Source organism: Monodon monoceros, unplaced genomic scaffold, assembly GCF_005190385.1.
Source record: "Monodon monoceros isolate NGI ecotype Baffin Bay Population unplaced genomic scaffold, NGI_Narwhal_1 Super_Scaffold_3, whole genome shotgun sequence".
Lineage (NCBI taxonomy): Eukaryota > Metazoa > Chordata > Mammalia > Artiodactyla > Monodontidae > Monodon > Monodon monoceros.
Window position 1 is genome coordinate 94,563,778 of NW_021703780.1, and position 6,879 is coordinate 94,570,656.

Sequence of the window (6,879 nt, forward strand, 5' to 3'; positions counted from 1 at the left end):
ATGGGTGGGTGGGTGGATGGATGATGGTTGGATGGGTGGATCGACGATGCTTGGACGGATGGATCGATGATGGATGGATGGGTGGATGGATGAGTCAAGATGAATACTTGACTCTGGTGCAGTAAGAAATCATTGAAAGTTTGAGGGCAGGGGAGTGATGTAAAGTGACATGTGACATAAAGAAACACAAGATTCAGCTTCTACCCTCAAGCAGCCTTTAATCGAGTTGGGAAGACATGGCATGGACACTTGAAATGTCTCTTAACACTGAGAGGCCACTTTCACTGAGGTGCTCTATACTTACAGACAGTGGATGTGACAGGAGATCAGATGGGAGGGACCCCATACTGCTCTGGGTAGGGATGAAATCAGAGGAGGCTGCCTGGAGGAGGAGGGGCTGAAGCTGGGCACTGAAGGATGAGAAGAATTAGATGGATGGGGAGGACGAGGGAACAAGGGAAGACTCCAAAGACCAGGCTGCTATAGATGTCTGTATGCTGGCAGACCATCCAGCTACATCCTACCAGGAGGTGGTCAAGAAGGGAGGGAGCAAGGGGAAGGGAAAGAGGGAGGGAAGAAAAGAAAAAGAGAGGGAAAGAGAGAGGGAGAGAGAAAAGGTTATGAGGAAGGGAAAAAGAGAAGAGGGAGGGAGAAAGAAAGGCAAGACTTCTCTAGGGTAACCCAGAGGATTCAGCTGTGTAGGTTTCTGACCCCAGGCCACCCCTCCCACAACCCGAGCTCATTGGAGATTCAGGCACAGTGACTTGCTCACCCTCGCGTGTGCAGGGGTTCTGGGCCGACATCAACATGCTGCCGGCACTAGCTAAATCTCTGTCCATCCACCCTGCTTTCACGGCCCTCCGTGGCCAGGAGCACAAGCATTAGTTTCTCTGTAAAAACTCCCAGGCACGAAGGAGCCACTAACGTGAGGTCTGGGTCAAGGGAAGACCAGGACAAAGGCCAGCTCCCCGGCTCCTTCCCATCCTCGTCCCCTGAAGTGTGGACCGGCAGTGAGGGAGGCAAGAGGGGCACCCGGCATGCAGCCGGCTGCCTGGGGCCAAACAGCTTCCTAGCTGATTAACCCTGGGCAAGTGACTTAATCTCTCTGAGCCTTGGTTTCCACATCTGAAAAATGGGGCTATTCCTCATAGAAGTATGACAGGATACCTCTATGACATTACAAGGTAAGACATGCCGCGTGTAAAGCAGTCGGCACAGTGCCTGAGACCCAGAAGAATCTAAGTGGAAGATGTTGCTATTTGCAGTAGTATTGCTTTTATTCATATTAGATTAGGGGATGAAACTAAAGCCTATTGCTTCTTGCCTGATGCCTTCAGAAACCCTCTGAGTGAGAATCCTGGTCTCCTAGTTCCGGCTGAGAGAAGGTTGGGGTGGGCCACTCTGGGACCTTCTGGGACACCTGGCCTCCCTGCCAGGGAAACTGGTCCCCAAGGGGCCCAGCGGTTTGCTTCCCACTGACGCCTACAGGAGACCAGCCAGCCTGCGCTGGCGACTGGCTCGGGCTGCCAGGCCGGGTGGGGCTGGCTCAAGGACTGTGTGATGCATTCTTGGGCCCCCCAAGGTAAAAATAGTTTTGCTTTGTTAGACTGGGTGGTTACACACTCTTTGGCCTGACGGCCTGGCAGCCTGCCCGCTGGAAAGGCAAATGCCAGACTATTTCAGGCTGTATAAACAAGCCCCCAGAGAACGGTAATAACAGCCCACTAGCTCGTTCTTTCAGGCCAGAAAAAAAAAGGAAAAGAAAGCTCTATGGCTGCGTGATTCCTCCTTCTGTTACCCACAATCACAGCAGCCAAAACCACTACAGACAATGCACATGACCTTCAAAGCCATGTTCCCCAAACAAAATGAAACACAAAAAGGTAGCAGCAGGAATCATCTTTCAGCAATTTCTACACACAAAGCACTACAATAGGAATGTTGCTTTCATTCCATCATCCTTTCACGGCAGCCCTAGGGGGTACCTATTACAAGCCCCATTTTCTAGAAAAGGAAAAGGAGGCTCAGAGAGGTGAAGCAACTTGTGGAAGGTCACACAGTGAATAATCAGCGAGGCTGGATTCAGGTCTGCCTGACTCGGAAATCTATGCTCCTTCCTTCAGCCTGACTTTCATTGGTTTTCTTTGTTTTAAGTAAGAAACTCCACTGAGACATTTTCAAAGGCTTTCTGGTGCCTTCGAGATAAATTCCAAACTCCTTAGTGTGGCCTTCAAGGCCCCATGAAGTCTGGCCCCTCCTACTTAGCAGCATTTGTGTTCCCCACCAATTCATATGTTGAAATCTGAAGCCCCAATGTGATAGTGATAGGAGGTGGAGGCTTCAGAAAATGATTAGGTCACGAAGGTGGAGCCCCTGTGATGGGATCAGCGTCCCATTAGGAGACACCAGACAGTATCCTATTCCTAGTGAGGACACAGCTAGGAAGAGGGCCTCATCAGACACCAGATCGGACGGTGCCTTGATCTTGGACTTCCCAGCTTCCAGAACTGTGAGAAATAAATGTTAGTTGTTTAAGCCACCCAGTCTGTGGTATTCTGTCATAGCAGGCTGAGCTAAGACGCCATCCTTCACTGCCCAGCTCCAGCCCCACCTCCTCCAGGCAGCCTTCTCTGATTTCTCCCAGCCCAGAGCAGGGTGAGCCTCTTCCTGTCTGACCGCCTATCATAGCTGCTGTGTGTGTACTGGGCACCTCTACAGAGGTGGTCTTTGGGGGTTAGAGATGTCACATGTCCAAGTCCTGTATTCCCAGGTGGACTGGGAGCTGTTGGAAGGCAGAGGTTGCATCTGTGCTTCTGTTCCCATCACTCCCCTGTCCCCAAAACTTCAATGGCATAGGGCTTTATATTCACCCCTCTGTCCATGCATCATCCAGCCATACATTTATCCATTCACTCAACAAATATCTATTGTGTGCAGTGTGAGAGAAACGGAAATCAACTAGACACCTACAGTCAGAGGGGAGAGTGGGGGTAAGGAGGTAAGGGAAATGCAGCCTGTCAAGGCCACGGAAGGGGAAGCACAGGGGTCCTGGGAGACTTTCCAGGGATGGGTTACCTGAGTGGACTTTACAGGAAGAATGGAGATTGACTAGGTGAGACTAGGAGACCATTCTCGGGCAGGCCTCACGACAGTCCCTCCAGGGTATGACCAGAAGTCCTCATCCCTGTCAGCCACTATATCAGTCACGTCCCAGCAGGGAAGACAGGCTCACTCGAGTAAGATCATAGGAGAAGTGTGTGTTCTCATGGGGACAGTTAACCGCACAGGGGCAGATGGGGGAACCACGTGGTTGGTGTGGTCACCTGGCTAGTTGTCATGGAGCAGTTACCACCTGCTAGGCCTGAAAGGGTGAAGACGAGGAGAGTCTAGAGAAATCCAGGAGCAGACAGGTGGATAGAGGCCCCAGGAGAAGAACAGTGACTTATGCCAAGAAGATCCATACCAGCCTCACTCTCCTTTCACCTCCTGATCTCCCACTGGAAGCTCACATCGGCCAACCCGGCTAGAGCAAGGGAACTGGCCTGCCTCCCAAGGCACACAGCAGGGTGGAGAAGGGCAGAGGCTGACTCTAGAAGGGCAGAGGAAGCTGTCCAGCCCAGCCGGCCGAGCATCCCTGATGGCTGTCCCCTGAACCCACCTTGGCCTTCACACCTCCATCCCTTTGCTCACTCTGTCCCCTCTGCCTGGAACGCCCTTGCCCAGCTTCCAAGCCCATCAAATCCTCTGCCTTCTTCAAGCCACACTCACAGGCTGTATCCTCTGAAAGTCTTTTCCTTTCCTACTCAGAAAGCATCCATCTTTCAGTGCTTGTATTATTCTCTCAGGGGTCTTTTTCCCTCCACCCCCTGTAAGGGCAGGGGCTGCAACTGATTTGTCTTTAAAACCCTGAATCTTTGCCTCCTCTAAGTCATGAGCCTAGAATCTCTCAAGAACTGTGAAAGGCCTGAGATTTGCCCTACTTGCCAGCTCACAAGTTAGCCTGCCAGTTTCACAGATGCTGGCAAAAGACAGGAGACTCCTGATCAGGGACAAAGAACTGTATCACTCACAGCAGTAGCGGGAGCTGGACAATAAGCCTTTTTGCCCCAGTTTCCTGAGCCCCAATTCCCACAGGACCACATAAAGAGAACCATGTAACTCCTGTACACGTGGTGGGTTACATTACAGGAGAACAACGCTGAGCTAAGGGAACCCAAATATTTTATAGTGTGCAGTAAGCTCTCTGTTCCAGAGGAAGACTCTCTCTCTTCTCGCAAGGATGTCTGCTATACAAACATCCTGGTAAAGGTAGTCCAGAATAAAGAACAGACAGGGAAGCACCAGACATGGGGAAACACCAGAGTCCATTGGAGAATCATCCCCCGACAGAACCTGAGACGTACCCACTGACTGTGATAGGCCTGCCCTTGGTCTCACTCTGCCTTCCTGAGAGCAAACATCAGGACTGAGTATTCATCAGAGCCCTGACCTGGTCCTTTCTAGGGATCCCTTCCAGTGGATGCCAGGACTCGCAATGATATTACCAAGAGAAACTGGGAAGGAGTTGGTGGGTAATAAGGAAGCTTACTGGTTCCCCCAAACCCATGGGACCCTCAGGCATGCATGGGGGTGGGGAAGAGAGGCAGGATCAAGGAGCAGCACGAGAGCAGGCTGGGTCCAGTCCTGCCTCTTACCAGCTGGTGCCTATGCAAGTCCCAGAATTCCCTTCTGGGCCTCATCTTTCCCATCTGTAAGAGGGGTACAATAATAGGAACTAGTTCACTGGGTGGTTAGAAGGATGAAATGGCTTCATTCCTGTGAAGTACTTAGGCCAGCACATAGTAAGTACTATATGTCTCAGCAAAACAGAAAGAAGGAAAGAAGCCCAGAAAAGCAGAAGGAGGAGAAGGCTGGGCACAGGGACCAGACTGCCTGGCTCTTCTCTGGAACGGGAAGCAGAATCACAGCTGTGATGTGAAAGGTAAAGAACGTGATTACCCACCGACCCTCTTCCCCGGGCTCTGACCGGCACTCAGGTGGATGCAATTTCCAACATCACTGAATCTGGTCTCCATCCGCATCTTCACTCGCAGATGGGACGTGATGTGACAACATGCGACAACATCCATGTGGCGTCCATGAGGACGGATGGCTCCAGGCTCCATTGCTTGGGACAAATTACTACCCACTAGAAAACAGAAATGAATAAATCATGTTGGAATCTTCAAACACAAAATAAGTACTGTGCTACTATTCCTATTCTCATTTAGAAATTGATTTGCTCTCTTCAGCAGCCAAGCTATGGACCAAATTATTGGAAGATCATAATGGCATGAAGGAAAACAGCCACTACCACAAACACAGTATGCTAACGAACATGCCAGGCCCTGAGCCGGGGCTTTGCAGTGCATCTCCTATCTGACATTTCCCAAGGACCCCAGGGACAGCCATGATCATCATTTGACAGATCAGAAAGCTAAAGCTCATGGAGGTGAAATAACTTGAACTCAAGTTCTAAGCTCAGATGTAAACCCAGGCCTCCCGGCAGGGCCACACTATTACACTGCTACAAGGAGCCATGGGAAGCACCGCTCCCCGCACTGCTGACGTACAGAGGAGCGGCGGTCTGCAGAATAGCAATGCCACGTGCTGAGTCGGAGAAAGTGCCTGCAACCAAAACGCCTAACTCTGGGTCCAAACTTCTGTCCCCCTGCTCCCATTCTTTGCTCTCTGATAGCTTCATCGGTAATTTATGAGAAACAAACACAAAACAACATAAAATGCAGAGAAAATTACGAAGGTGGGGATGGAGCAGGAAAACCACAGCCGTGTGGCCGCAAGGGCCATTTCCAATTCGGCCAAGTCCAAGAATTCCGCGGTCAATTAGAGCAGTGATGTCCACCAGGGGGCGCTATGACTCTGAACTGATTAGAGACTCAATCCAAAGTCACAGGGATGCCCTCGCCTCAACAAGGGTTTCCCAAGGAGTACCGGTGGAGATAACACGACGTAACTGTAAAAGGCACACAGATGAACTCGTAAAAATTCTTAATAATTATGCATCTTCTAAGAACATTTCGTTTTCTTCTAAACGCACTTGGCAAAGGAGGGCTTTGCTTTCTGCCTGCGTATCGATATTTTCCTTGATTAGAAAGTGAGCGGGGCTTCCCTGGTGGCGCAGTGGTTGAGAGTCCGCCTGCTGATGCTAGGGGACACGGGTTCATGCCCCGGTCCGGGAAGATCCCACATACCGCGGAGCGGCTGGGCCTGTGAGCCATGGCCGCTGAGCCTGCACGTCCAGAGCCTGTGCTCCGCCACGGGAGACGCCACAACAGTGAGAGGCCCGCGTACCGCAAAACAAACAAAAAAAAACTGCTACCCCTGAAAGCATTCACAGGTCTGCGTTTCTATAAGGTGAGAGAGATGGAGAGCCCATGTGGGTTGTTTTGCAGCTCCTGAAAAATGAAACTAGGCAGAGGGGCATGAGGCATGTTATATCTTCTAAGAGCCTCACATTTTTCTCGGCAATTTTGGGTCATGGAATGCTTGTCCATCGGGAGCAGGCCGCCATGTTGCACAATTCCAGGGGCACGATTCCCATCACGGTCTTCATGAACTAAGGGTCCCCCTTCCCCTGCAGTTGTGGATAGCACAGCCATACTTGGGGGCCCTGATTATAAGTATTCATTCATCCAACCACTCATTCATTAAACAATATTTCTGAGCACCTACTTTTTGCCAGATGCTATGGTCAGCCCTGCTTTTAAAACAACATAGAGCCAAAAGCGCCAAGTGCCAGGGGCAGGAGCATGGGGAAGGGGGGAAACAGTTCTGAATGGAGTTAATGCATCCCATTTTGAGAAACCAAACATTCCCATT

The 6,879-nt window shown here is 50.9% G+C and overlaps 1 long non-coding RNA gene across 1 annotated transcript in view; it reads right to left on the bottom strand.

Moving 5' to 3' along the window:
* The window catches only part of LOC114907156, a 12,450-nt gene extending 7,346 nt beyond the window's left edge, over nucleotides 1–5,104 (bottom strand). The window contains exon 1 of the long non-coding RNA XR_003796672.1: nucleotides 5,003–5,104. This is a non-coding gene — a long non-coding RNA (uncharacterized LOC114907156). The remainder of the gene's footprint in view (nucleotides 1–5,002) is intronic.
* Nucleotides 5,105–6,879: the final 1,775 nt, after the last annotated feature.